The sequence below is a fragment of the Triticum dicoccoides genome, chromosome 6B (genome assembly GCF_002162155.2).
Source record: "Triticum dicoccoides isolate Atlit2015 ecotype Zavitan chromosome 6B, WEW_v2.0, whole genome shotgun sequence".
NCBI classification, from domain to species: Eukaryota; Viridiplantae; Streptophyta; class Magnoliopsida; order Poales; family Poaceae; genus Triticum; species Triticum dicoccoides.
In genome coordinates, this window is record NC_041391.1 from 685733028 (window position 1) to 685747920 (window position 14893).

At 44.5% G+C, this 14893-nt stretch overlaps 2 non-coding genes across 2 annotated transcripts; both read right to left on the bottom strand.

Moving 5' to 3' along the window:
• Positions 1 to 1804: 1804 nt before the first annotated feature.
• On the bottom strand, positions 1805 to 1965 carry LOC119326847. Its single transcript, XR_005158212.1, has one exon. It is a non-coding gene; the product is annotated as a U1 spliceosomal RNA (small nuclear RNA).
• A 12425-nt stretch (positions 1966 to 14390) lies between these two features.
• Positions 14391 to 14551, bottom strand: LOC119326864. Its single transcript, XR_005158228.1, has one exon. It is a non-coding gene; the product is annotated as a U1 spliceosomal RNA (small nuclear RNA).
• Between the last annotated feature and the right edge of the window lie 342 nt (positions 14552 to 14893).

Below are 14893 nucleotides of genomic sequence, written 5' to 3' on the forward strand. Positions count from 1 at the left end.
GGGCATGCCCCCTGGAGGTCCTCTAACCCTAATCTTTGGCCTATAAATTTCCAAATATTCCCGAACCAACATAAGCTTCCACCAAAATACTTTTCCACAGCCGCAAGTCTCTGTTCCTGTGAGATCCCATCTTGGGGCCTTTTCCGGCAATCTGCCGGAGGGGGATTCGATCACGGAGGGCATCTACATCAACACTATCGCCCCTCTGATGATGCGTGAGTAGTTTACCACAGACCTACGGGTCCATAGCTAGTAGCGAGATGGATTTTTCTCTCTCTTTGATTTTCAACACAATGTTCTCCTCGATGTTCTTGGAGTTCTATCCGATGTAATACTTTTTTGCGGTGTGTTTGTCGAGATCCGATGAATTGTAGATTTATGATCAGATTATTTATGAATATTATTTGAACCTCATCTGAATTCTTATGGCCCCCGGGTCTATTTTCCATCATATATTTTTCAGATATATAAACCAAAAAACCCCAAAAATACATTGCTACAACTTATTTGTTTTTATTTTGTTTTACGTTTTAGAAATCGTTTATATCTATCCCTACCAGATCTCATCCTTGCAATTGATCATGAAGGGTTTCACAACCCCTTTATCGCGTTGGGTGCAACTGTTTGATTGTTTGTGTGGGTGCATAGATTGGAGACTTGCCTGTACCTTCTACTGGATTGATATCTTGGTTCTCTAACTGTGGGAAATACTTATCTTTACTTTGCCGCATCACTCTTTCCTCTTCAAGGGAAAAACCAACGCAAGCTCAAAAAGTAGCATCTCACATGATCTGGATCAATATTATGTAATTGTTGTGTGTTTGTTGGGATATGATAAATTGTCACTTTATGATCAAATTCTTTGATTGAATTATATAGAATCTTCTAAAGTTTCTTCGTGCATAATTAAGTAGCTATGTATGCTCTCCGATCTATTTGTTGTCCTTGGCCAGGACTTACTCGTATTTGTTATAGTATTCTCTTCCTGGAAACAGGTGCCCCTGATCTGGATTTAGCTTAGCCTGTGAAACAGAGATGACCATGTCATATTAGCCATTCTCAAATATATGCAGGGAACTCGTTGGTGTAAAAAAATGGTATACTAACCCAAAGTTATGTCTCCATGATAGACTGAATGGTTACACAACAATTCAGTTTGGATGCAGATGCAAACTTATTCTCAAGCGTTGAAGTTGAGCCTCAAGTTTCGGTATATGTGAATCAATAGTATCGATCTGTAACCGCAAATTTAGGAATAACCAATTTCTTGCTCAACCATGCAAGCTGTAGAAATACTTGATGCAAACAAACATCCAGTCTCACCATGCAAGCTGTTTCCTTTCAGCTTCTGAATTATTCAGGCTATAATTGCATGATGAGTGTTGAAAATTCCAATGCCTTGTTCTTGGAGGTAAACACTCTGCACATGTGAGTGAGCGTATGAAATTCAATTCCCACGATGTATCTCTTACAGCGACAAGGTCGAACTATGTGCACAATTGGTGCATTCGTTAGTATTCCTTTATCTAGTTAGTTCAAACTAGCAGTCAAACTGTACGCACTAAATTTGGTACAGTACTAAAAAATGTGCAGAAGCGGAGGGCAGGGCCTGAGAAAAACAAGTCTCCAGCATTATTTTGAATAAATATGCCATCACTTTGAAGATGTCATCACAATTCAGAGGATGTTTGCACTTGAAAATTTATTCTTATATGTAACACTGAGCAGCAAGATGCAAAATTTTAGTTTTGTATATGCAACACAATGCAAGTGAATAAAACCAAATTTTAAATTTTATAGATTGGCAGGGGCCGCGCGAACGCGTACCCCCTCTACCACAAATTACGACGTCCACTCTCCCACTTGAGGAGATGGTAGGCCAACGCGCTCACCAGGTGCAATGTGAGCCATTGATCTAGGCCACGACCCTTCTTGATCGGCCGTCGACCCCGTCCAGGTAAGTATGTTGTAACGTTGCCCTGGTGCTAATTATATACTCATGCTCTCCCAACCTCCCTTGTTCGGCTGGCGAGGTGGTACTAAACCAAATCATAGCGCTGTGGTTCATTAGCCTTTTTTTAGGGGATGTGCTTCATTAGCCAGTTGTTGGGTACAAGCTCGCAGGCCTGATTACCCGTGAGGGTACTTGTGTTTCACAGGCCCGTGATTCTGCATGGGGCCTGATTCCCTGTGTGGGGGCAATTGTGTTCGGCAGGCTTAATTATGTTTGGGTGCAAGCTCGCTTGATTTTTTTTTCTCAACATAGGTACACGCTGCAAACGAGGAGATCAGAATGTCGCTGGAAAAACCCCTAAAAAAAGGAACATCGCCGGAAAAAAATGTAGTAATAATACTTTTTTTGTGGGAAGTAATAATATGCTACCTCTGCTCATTAATATAAGACACTTTTTTAGATTGAAAGAACAGAGGGAGTACTGTTTTTTATTCAAAACGGAGGCATAAGATTTGCCTCATCCGATTAAGGGAATAGATGGTTTGCACGATGCACATGAGGACATATGCCACTTGTTACAAAAAGATCATCACTATCCCGGTATTATATTCCCTTGTTTGTTGGCACCAGTGGCAACCCAAAGTTTCGGTTCGAGTTTGATGTTCTTGAGACGGTTGGAGGAGCACTCTTGTGACGGGGTTCATTCCAAATGGTCCAATAAAAATTAATAAAGAAACACAATAATATACTATCATCAGAGCAGAAGAAGAAAAATCCTTTGGCATACAGAAGGCAAGGGAGTGCCGAGAAGAGTGTATCATGTGCAACACATCAATGGGTGCACCGGATGCACCAGTTGATTATGGGCCGCCGGATGGACAACAAATGGACAAGATGTATAACAAGGTGGGTTGCAGGAACATCTACATCTTCAGCCTCGTAGAGTTACCCAATTGCGTGATATTCCTGGTCCTGGACAAACATCTTATCTCTTCCCCTTGTTCTGTCCCCTTCTGTACCAACCCGTCCGTCAAGCTGCAAGCTAGGTTTTTTTTCTTTTGGCAAGGGATGGTTTTGCTTATTATGAACCAACAAAATAACCTGCAAAACGAAATGTGACTATTTTTTTCCCCAGAAAAAAAATGTTAGACCCCGGTTCCGTTTCATCAAAAGGAGAGCACATCACAGCCACTTCCAATTCTGTTCACCGACCTCTGCCTATCGCAGCGCGGAGAGAAAGCAAAAACAGGTACAAAACTGAAGTTCCAAACATTCCAGCACCCTACAAAATCTGAACAGAAACTACAGGTTTTAAGCTTCAGGGGAGAAGCTGTCCATAGCTCCAGATCACTCCATGCACTCAATCATGCACTGAATCTTTTTTGAAGGATAACTTTATAATAAGAGGTGCACCATGTACTGGATCTTTCAGATGCCAATATATCCTGGCTTAGGCAATAGATTGAGCACCATACAGCTCCCCTCGTCAAATGAACGAGACATCTCGGCTTGCTGACAGAGACAAAGTGGATGCGACTAGAACACTGGTTTGTACACATGTGTTTGCTCATATGTGAAGCTCCACCCATGTTTGCCTTGCTCGTAAATTTTCCCGTTTGGATATTCCACATTGCAACAACACCGAGAAAGAAAACGAAAGGCCAGACGAGATATCTCGACAGAAAAATTGCTCATATGTGAAGTTCCACACATGTTTGCCTTGCTCTTAAAATGTTTGGATGTTCCACACAAAGTTGCAACAACACCCAGAAAGAAACGATAGGCCAGTCCAGAAATCTCGACAGAAAAATTGCTCATATGTGAAGCTCCAAACATGTTTGTGTGTGGTATCAGATTCAACCAAGTGTTAAACAACATGAAAAGGTTAAAATCAAACCAAATCCTCCAACAACAACAACGCTAAAAATAGAAATGGTTGTCCAAACATGAAGCAAGACAAGAAGCGAACGAAACTCCTCAGATGTCCCTTCTGCTCGACATAATGTGCAACATCGGTAGATGTGCTTTCAGGAATTGGAACGATATATGATGTGAAGTAAGTCATCATTGGAGTATCCCACGCCTTAAGGAAGCAGATTTGATACATGGCAGCATTTTAAACCAGAAACTTAAAAGGAAATCCTTTGAAGTTATACACTTGTTCACTTATGGTGCCAAATTAGCATGAAAATCGTTTGGCAATCGAACAATTCAATGAAGAACAATGGAATAAAAAAAGTTCTTCCAGCATTTAGCGAGAGTAAAATCGAACTGAGCTCCTCAGATGTCCCTTCTGCTCCACATAATGTTCAGCATCTCGTGGGTGCGCTTTCACGAATTGGAACGATATATGAGAGTCTCAATATAGAAGACAGAAATATGCTGAAACGGATGTGGAGAACTGGAATCGAGGACAGATGGACAATCTTGAAAGTCTCAATCTCACCATGCTCAATACTGATCCCTCGAATATTACTCGGTTATTCAAGCATCAAGGCAACCAATCAGTCTCAGTCACCTGACTTGCTTAGAGGAGCTTAAGAGCAACTGGGTCATTAACTGTGCAGAGAAGAAAAAAGGCCTTCTTGTGAGATTATAGTGAACTGCAGAGCCGATGAAGTACAATGGACCATAAAAGAGTTGTAACTAGTGTTGGTTTCGCCAGTGGTGTACAGAAGAAGCTTGTGAATACTTCACTCAACAAAGCAAATAAATGAATAGCATCACATCAGCAGATGCAGTGTCAGTTCTGTGATTCAATGCCTAGAGTTTGTAAACTAGTCAGACTAACAATCTCAAAATATCCATTGTTTCTGTAATTCATAATTTGGTTTGGCAAATCATATTGCTCTTAAAATGTTTGGATGTTCCACGCAAAGTTGCAACAACACCTAGAAAGAAACGAAAGGACAGACCAGAAATCTCGACAAAAATTGCTCATATGTGAAGCTCCACACATGTTTGTGTGTGGTATCAGATTCAACCAAGTGTTAAACAGCATGAAACATTAAAATCAAACCAAATCCTCCAACAACAACAACACTAAAAATAGAAAGAGTTGTGCAAACATGAAGCAAGCCAAGAAGCGAACAAAACTCCTCAGATGTCCCTTCTGCTCGACATAATGTGCAGCATTGGTAGATGTGCTTTCAGGAATTGAACGATATATGATGTGAAGTAAGTTATCACTGGAGTATCCCACACCATAAGGAAGCAGATTTGATACATTGCCCCATTTTAGACCAGAAAACTAGAAGGAATCCTTTGAAGTTGTACACACATTCACTTATGGTATGAAATTCAACCAATGCTAAGCAGCATGAAAATCGTTTGGCAATCGAACAACTCAATGAAGAACACTGAAATAAAAAAAAGTTCTTCTAGCATTTAGCGAGAGTAAAATCGAATTGAGCTCCTCAGATGTCCCTTCTGCTCCACATAATGTGCAACATCTCATGGATGCGCTTTCAGGAATTGGAACGATATATGAGGCGAAACAAGTCATCACAGGAGCATCCCACGCCTTAAGGAAGCAAATTTGTTACAATGCAACATTTGAATCCAGAAATCTAGAAAGTGAATCATTTCAAGCTGTAGACATGTTCGCGGCCATCTTCTGCCGGCCACCCCCTTAGCCACGCCGGCCGCATCTCTGCCCTCCACCATCGTCGCTTGCCTCGCCTGTTGTGTGCTTCTTTCTGTTGCTATGCGCTGCTCTACCACTGGTACGCTGTTGCGCCATGTCCTCGACACCACCGTGGACAAACGTGGCGGAGGGATTGTCAATGGAGTACGAGGAGGAGGTGGCGGAGAAGGTGTGGAGAGGCAAGAGGTCTAGGGTGGCGTCAGCTGGCTGTGGTGGAGGTGATTATGCGAGAAGGAGCCGGAGCGGAAGGAGAGGTCACAATTGGGAAGAATCGCAAAAAAAATCATAAGTCGGAGATCTCATTCCAAAAAAATGTTAATATTGATGGAGGGGTGATTCCCTTCAATAGGTGGAAAACATAGGAAATATTGGATGTTATCAAGGAAAGGTAGAAATTTAGGAAAGTTAGGATTTTGAACTAATTTCTATGCAAATGGGGTTTTATTGTTTGGTAACATGATATCAGTACCTGCCCGTTTGTGATGTGTCTGATTAGGAAAGTTTGCAAATGTTAAGAAACTATTTATTGGGAGGAAAGTTTGTGACGTGTCTGTTATTTGTTTCCTAAACCAAATTTCACTAATGAGAGAAATCGATTGATTTAGATAAGTTAGGAAAGTTAGATTCAAATCTATTATTTGTTTCTTAAAAATTTGTTATTTGTTTCCTAAGACAAATTGAACCAATAAAAGGAATCGATTGATATGAATAATTTAAGGAAGTTAGATCCGTGATTTGTTATACGTTAGGAAAGTCCTGGTTGTAAAAAGGTGTGGAGAGAAAAATAAACCGATGGACTAGGATGGGAGGGGGTGGTGGGAGGAGAGAAAAAAAACCCAGCAAGAATAAACCATGGAGACTATTCACCAACTGCTCCATTAGGAGTAGAGATAATGATACTCCCACCTGTTAATTCTCCGGCAAACGAACATTCACTGGGAGGGATGGCAATTACGAACATTTTGATGGTATCTTTAGGCTTCGTTCTTTTGGCTAATTCTCCCATTTTGATGGCATCCTAGTTAGGATTGTAAAAAAATATGAGTTCAAGGTTCCGAGAGAAGCTGGGTGGAGGGTCGATTCTCAAGATTATGCGAGAATCGGCCAAAAGAATTGGGCCTTAGTTGTCACGAGAATGATAAAGATGACAATTTGTGTTTGCATAAGCACGGCAATTTTCTGACAAGAACTGAAATGCAACAGAGTTTTCATGCTTAAATTGCAACAGAAATTGAAGCTCATCGACCACAAGGACAAACTGGTCACCAAGACCGAGTCTATGAAGAAGGAGATACGACTCCTGAAGGCCGAGAGGGCGGAACTGAAGACCCTCATAGTCCATTATAGAAAGGAGGGACAGAGCAACATGAACAAGTTGCGTGAGATGAAGATCATTCTTCATCGTCGAGACATGTAATGTGTGCATATATGTAGTTAGTTAGCTAGCGGATCACTTTTGCTTGTAGCTAGCTAGCTAGTTGATCACTAATGTTTGTGGATTTGAAGTTACCACTAGAAGTTTAAATGGCTACACATATACTAATAGCTGGGTATATATTTTTTACTACTAGAAAATACAAATTGTTGGCGTTGGTTCACAATAAACGCCATATATAACACGATATATTGCTGGCGTTAGCCAGGTGACACGCCATCAGTACTAAAATACTACTGACATGTTTGCCAACCCCATCACTAAATATTTTCACTAGCGCCATATTGGTGGTGTTGGGCGTATACGCCAGCAAGGCTGGTTTTGGCACGCCATAGCTAGGCTTTTTTTTCCATTGGTGAGCTATGCGTGCTTGGGGTGAGTGTAAGAAAGAAACACATCATAGTGGTTAGTTAGAATGACATGCTACATAGGCTTAAACACGTGGTGACTTAGAATGTCATGGTGAGCGAGCTAACCGCGGTGTGGCCTTGGTAGTGCTCTACCTCCAAAAGGATCGAGCAAATGTCCTGATCCCATGAGGCCTCGCTCAGGTCTCTGATCTTGTACACCATGATCCACCTCGCTCTCCACTTCTTGAGGTGGTTGTAGACCTGAGTCGAGGTGGCCTCATGTCCACAAAAGTTGAACACCTACTTTGCAACAGTGTTCAAGTGCACCTCCTTGAAGCCCTTGTCAGTCCTAACCCCACTAGCTATGATCCCACATAGCCTGTTAAGCACGAACATCAATAGGAATGGCTGCCACTTCATGGGATTGCCCCTGCCGTCCTTATTATCCTTTGTGGATGCCTTTCGAGCAACAGCATGAGCTGCAACATTGGGCTGAGCCAACACAAATGTTGAAGCCACAAATTGAGGAACCGTATCCGACACCTCAAAAACATTTGAACCAGGAGGCATCTGGCGGATGGGAGGCTGGGACTCCTTGACGTAGGACGCCAGGAACTGGCTCTAGGACAGGACTAGGGCCTGACTAAACTCTTGCGTCCTCATGTCTTACAAGTGTAAGCATCATGAAGACCACAACACACTACACATGGACAATACGAACTACCACTAAATTAGACACTAACAGTATGAACGAACACTACATATGGACAGATCAAACAAGCACTACCACATGCATAGACAGATGACCTAGTTCAACACAACAACTCAAATCATAGTAGGGAGTTCAACAAACTAGCACACATACTCGCGTTACACTCACACAGATTAGTGGTGTATAATGCTACAACATGGTCACAGATCTAACACTGCTACATGCCCACAGATCTAGCTAGAACTAGTAGAGAGAAGGGGGTGAATGAACTCACAGACATCATCAAAGCAGCCGCGAATGAGGCGCTGAACATGTCGGAGAAGAGGAGGAGTCGAATCGTCACCGCCATCAAGCGATGGCCAGAGCAGTAGCGCAGTTTACCTCATCATTGATGTGGACCCCGCCGTAGGGAAAGCTCGAGAGAGGGAAATGCCGAGGGGGAGTTTTTTTTGCTGCGGGGAGGTTGGCTATATAGGGCGACCGAATCGGCGGCGGTGACACCAACTCATCCCACAGCTCTTTCAGAGACGAACGAGCTCTCTCCGTGGGCGCGGGAGATCAGCGCCGTGTTCCCCTCCCATGCATTTATCGGGCTTGGCTTGCTGGAAACGGCCGATTCGGCCGTTCCTAGCGGGCCTCACTGAGGACTGCTTTAAGGTTTGTGAGGGCCAAGATTCTGATACAGGCCAGGCAACCAAACAACCTGTTTTCTTCCCTTGTGAGCCTGGCTAGGCCTAATCTGAGCAACCAAACGCGTCCTTACTGTTGGGGAATGTAGCATGCAATTTCAAAAAAAAATCCTACGCTCACGCAAGATCTATCTAGGAGATGCATAGCAACGAGAGGGGGAGAGTGTGTCCACGTACCCTGGTAGACCGATGGCGTAAGCGTTAGGTTAATGCGGTTGATATAGTCGAACATCTTCACGGTCCAACCGATCCAAGTACCGAACATACGGTACCTCCGTGTTCAACACACGTTCAGCTCGATGACGTCCCTCGAACTCTTGATCCAGTAGAGGGTCGAGGGAGAGTTTCGTCAGCACGACGGTATGGTGACGGTGTTGGTGATGTGATCCGCGCGGGGCTTCGCCTAAGCACTACGACGCTATGACCGGAGGAGTAAACTCAAGAAGGGGGGCACCGCACACGGCTAAGAGAATAATTGATGTGCCTTTGGGGTGCCCCCTGCCCACGTATATAAATGAGGGGAGGGGGGCGCCCGGCCTAGAGGGGGCGCGCCAGGGGGGGAGTCCTACTAGGACTCCTCACCCTAGTAGGATTCCCCCTTCCTTTTTCGGAGTTGGAAAGGGGGAAAGAATTGGAGAGGGAGAAGGAAAAAGGGGGGCTGCACCCCCACCCCTTGTGCAATTCGGATTGGGCCTGGGAGGGGGGGGGGGCGCCACCTCCTGGCCGCTGCCTCCTCTCTCCACTAAGGCCCAAGTAGGCCCATTAACTTTCCCGAGGGGTTCCGGTAACCTCACGGTACTCCGAAAAATGTCCGAACCTCTCTGAAACTATTTTGGTGTCCGAACATAACCTTCCAATATATCAATGTTTACCTCTTGACCATATCGAGACTCCTCGTCATGTCCATGATCTCATCCGGGACTCCGAACAAACTTAGGTCACCAAAACACATAACTCATAATATAATCGTCATCGAACGTTAAGCGTGCGGACCCTACGGGTTCGAGAACTATGTAAACATGATCGAGACACATCTCCGATCAATAACCAATAGGAACCTGGATGCTCATATTGGTTCCTACATATTCTACGAAGATATTTATTGGTCAAACCGCACAACAACATACGTTGTTCCCTTTGTCATCGGTATGTTACTTGCCCGAGATTCGATCGTCGGTATCATCATACCTAGTTCAATCTCGTTACCAGCAAGTCTCTTTACTCATTCCATAATGCTTCATCTCGCAGCTAACTCATTAGTCACATTGCTTGCAAGGCTTATAGTGATGAGCATTACCGAGAGGGCCCAGAGATACCTCTCCGATATACAGAGTGACAAATCCTATTATCGATCTATGCCAACCCAACAAACACCTTCGGAGACACATGTAGAGCATCTTTATAGCACACCTCCGGTATTCGGGAGTTGCATAATCTCATAGTCAGAGGAACATGTATAAGTCATGAAGAAAGCAATAGCAATAAAACTTAATGATCAATATGCTAAGCTAACGGATGGGTCTTGTCCTTCACATCATTCTCTAATGATCTGATTCCGTTCATCAAATGACAACACATGTCTATGGTCAGAAAACATAACCATCTTTGATTAACGAACTAGTCAAGTAGAGGCATACTAGGGACACTTTGTTTTGTCTATGTATTCACACATGTATTAAGTTTTTGGTTAATACAATTGCAGCATGAATAATAAACATTTATCATGATATAAGGAAATATAAATAACAACTTTATTATTGCCTCTAGGGCATATTTCCTTCAGTTCCCCACTTGCACTAGAGTCAGTAATCTAGATTACATAGTAATGATTCTAACACCCATGGAGTCTTGGTGTTGATCATGTTTTGCTCGTGGAAGAGGCTTAGTCAATGGGTCTGCAACATTCATGAGTCGTTGATCTAGGCCACACCCCTTCTTGATCTGTCATAAACCCCGCTCAGGTATGTAAGTTGCAATGATGCCTTGGGGGGCAGTTATATACACCGGCTCTCTCACCCCCGCCTCCTCTCGCTAGCGAGGTGGTACTAAACCAAACAGAGCGTCTTACGGTTATGGCCCGACCCATGATTCATATTTTTATGTTTGTTTGTTTCTTCTTTTCTTACTTTTCAATTTATTATTTTCCTTTTCACTTTTCTTCTCATTTGTATTTTCTTCTTTTCATCTAATTGGCGTTTATAGTTCACTTTTTAACATTGTCTACATGTTTTTTTCTCATACTTTTACTATAAAAGAATTCCTTGTTGGTGTCATTAAAGTGAATTTTGTTTTGATGAGGTTGGAGCAGACATCCTTTGAGAATGGAGCCATTGGGAGCGCCCGGTAAGGCAATTTTAGAGGCAAGCCGAGGAAACTTGTGCCCAGGCCTCCTGGTTCCTCTCCCCTGGACAACGTTGGATCCTACAGGGATGCATCATGCCCCCATCGATCTTCCTGCCACGCGCAATGACCACCACAAATTCGTGTAGTGAGTACATCCTCCACTTGTATCCTGCCTCAGTTGTGCTTGGGGGCGTCTCGTCCACTCCCCGCGTGCGTGACTCCATCCACTCTGGTGAAAAAGTGGTCGCCGCCAACAATGTCAAGCACCATCATGATGGTGGCGCCCAACTTTATCCAGTTCTGCAGAGCACGCCATCTCGCGACGCACCACCTCTGTTGAGTGTACAAGACGCTTGACGATTGCCACACAGCCGGGGACAAGTCGAGGAGAGGGGGATTGGGTTACCGGGGGCGTAATCGGGGTGGGAGGCACTCATGGCGGCGACGACCTTGGCGACGATTTTGTCGAGCTTGGAGGTGGTGATGCCCCTGTAGATGCCGGCGCAGGCCTTCTACGCGACGAGCGCGGGGTCGTAGTGGTTCTGGTTGAGGCCGTATGCAAGCTTCTTGAGACGCGTCGTGATCTTGTCGAAATGCACCACCTCCAACCGCACGCTGCCCTTCACCGCATACATCTTCTCTGCCGCCTGGCCGGATTTCGGTCAAACATTGGGTGGGCACGTGTCATAGCGAGCAGCAGGAGGGGCTCAGGATCCGAGAATTGGGGAACAAGGAGGAGGGAGAGGGCGGTGAGGGATTTGGAACGGCTCCAAGGGGCCGACGCGCCTGTTGTGCGATGATTTTGAAAAGAAATGAGAAAGGGGGTTCTTTTGAGAGTGGGAGGAACGGTGGAGAAGTGCTTTGGAGGAGGAGCGCTGGATTAGTAGAGTATTTTCATGTGTGGTTTTATGTCGGGGTGGTTGGTGGTGGTGGAAGCCCGTGTGATGCGGGACGCCATATTTCAGTCACAGTGAGAGCACATGAGCGTGTCATGTCCTTCGTCATTCAACTCCATCAATGGCCCACCTATTTGAAAAGCATGAACTTTATTTGCTAATTGCCAAATAATTTGACTACAGATTGTTCGATCTTCGCAAGAATCGGAATAAAAATCTCTTTTTTCTTGTGGAACAAATTATACTCTTCATAGTCTCGTTGCCTTTTTAGCGAACGTCTGAAGTTTATATAACACAAAATTATATCTTTTGAAAATAGAACATCTGAAGTTTATATTGGTATATTTTTTGTAATATATGACTTGTATTAAGTTGGTCAAATTGACGACCTAGGGGTACGGGCACGCCTTGTAAACTGAGAGAGAGGGAGTAGCGAACATTGCCTAACTGAAGAATGGTATTGCTTCCCGTAAGTTACTGGTCACATCGCAAGCCCATGATTAAGCTAACTACCTATTTATCACAGTCTAGGGCCTTGCCTTGTTTTGAAGATTTCTTCGCAAGGAATATGGTGAATCAAATCAGATTTGTAATACCTTTTTTTAGGGTCAAAACATTGCCGCTTTATTTAACTTACGAAGTTCGGAATTTCATCCGACAAAATAGAAAGAACAAAGTCTGGGGGAGCCCCCAACCAAACCTTACAAAGTTCATCACCCACTGCTACTCTAGCAAACTTATGTGCGGCAATATTAGCTGACCGACGAATCTACGAAACCTTAAACTCCTCAAAAGATCTCAGCATCATTTTGATCTCCTCCACCAAAGGTCCTGCCACCGAAAGTTCCTTTCCTTGAGCTTGCAGCATGTGCACAACCCCCTTAGCGTCTAGCTCCACATGGACTCGCAGCACGTTCGAATCTCTCGCCACCTCAAGAGCGCGCCTGCAAGCGAGGAGTTCAGCTACCTCTGGATCAGATACGCCAGAGAAGAGGTGACATGCCCCTGCTCTGAACGCTCCCATGTGGTCCCTGAGCACCACTCCTCCCCCGGCATTGCCTGCCCCTTTACCTACTGCTCCATCTGCGTTGACCTTGGTCCATCCCTCGGCCGGCGGCTCCCATGGCTGTGATAGCTGACCGGTTCGCACGGACGTATTCCTGGGGTTTGCCAACCTCCATTCTATGGTGTGCATCACCACCAAGCCCAATATTTCATGTGGCTCCTTTATTCTTTTGCCATCACGGGTCTCATTCCTTGCTAACCACAGATCATACAACGCTTGCACCATCACCTGCTTCGCGTGTTGTCACCCCTTGCTGCCGGTTCCAAGTTTTGCCATCAGCCTCAAGAAGATCGGCCACCCTTGTCACCCCTTGCATATAAACCTGTCCAAGTGGCTTCATGGAGCCATTCCTCAGGATCCAATTACTGTGATGAATGTTGACACGAGATCCATCGCCAATCCTCCAAACGAGCCCTTCTCTAAGGAGGTCCCGGCCATGCAGAATACTCCGGTATGTATATGAGGCGGAGGAAGGGCACGTAGCACTCATGATAGACTCCTCCTGGAAATAACACGCTTTGAGCACCCTTGCCACCAAGGACTCCGGATATTGCAATAGGCGCCAAGCCTATTTCGCGAGCAGTGCTTGGTTAAAAGCAACCGGATCACGAAAGCCCTTACCCCCATCTCTTTTGGACATGCACATCTTTTGCCAGGAGATCCAGTGTACCTTGCGCTCACCATCCTTTGCCCCCACCAGAATTTTGAAGAGATAGAATTCAGATTCCGGCACGTTTTCGTTGTGAGGTGGAAACAACTCATGGTGAAAGTAGGCACGGATGGGAGTCCAGACTTGATAAGAACCTCCCTTGCCTTCTTGGACAGACCTAAACCCTTCCAGCCACTACATTTTCCTTTTGAGCTCTCTGTGACATACTGAAAAGTGCCCTCCTTGGATCTTCCAACCAGTGTTGGGAGACCGAGGCACCTCTCACTTAGAGCCTCTGAGGACACACCCAAAACCGATTTGAGCTCTTCTTTTGTGGTGTCCGGGCACCCCTTGCCAAAAAATATGGACGACTTCTGCAAATTTACCTTTTGGCCCGAGGCCACCTCATATGTTACCAAAATTTCCTTTAGAGCTTGTAGATATTGGCCGAAATATTGGCTACTAATTGGCTGGCTACAAAATTCATGTGGCCACACTCACATAGAGTTGTATGTTTTGGAAATTCTTGGCATTGCAAAACTATTAATAGCAAAAAAAAACCATGTATACTTGCTTGACCAAGTAGAAGCAACTTGCAAAACGTGCATAGCTGCAATGATGAAATTCTAAAGTTTAATTTTGATGGATTGGCAGGGGTCGCGCGAGCGCATACCCCCTCTACCATAAATTTTGACGTCCATTCTCCCAATTGGGCAGATGATAGACCAACATGCTCGCCAAGTGCAATGTGAGCCGTTGATCTAGGCCACGACCCTTCTTGATCAGTCGTAAACCCCGTCTAGGTATTTAAGTTGCACCGGTGCTCCATGGGCTAGTTATATACACCAGCTCTCCCACCTCCGCCTCTCTCCCTAGCGAGATGGGACTAAACCAGACCAGATCGAGTGTCGCACAGTGATGGCCTGACCCATCTGCCGATTTCCTTTATGTTTTTTTCACTCTATTTATTATTTTTCCTTTTCACTTTTCTTCTGATTTGTATTTCCTTCTTCATCTAATTGACGTTTATGTTTCACTTTTTAATATTGTCTACATGCTTTCCTCGTACTATAAAATCCCTTTTTGGTCTCATTAAAGTGAACTTTTTTAAGAGGGTTGGAGCAGATAGTTTTCGAGAATTGAGTCATTGTGT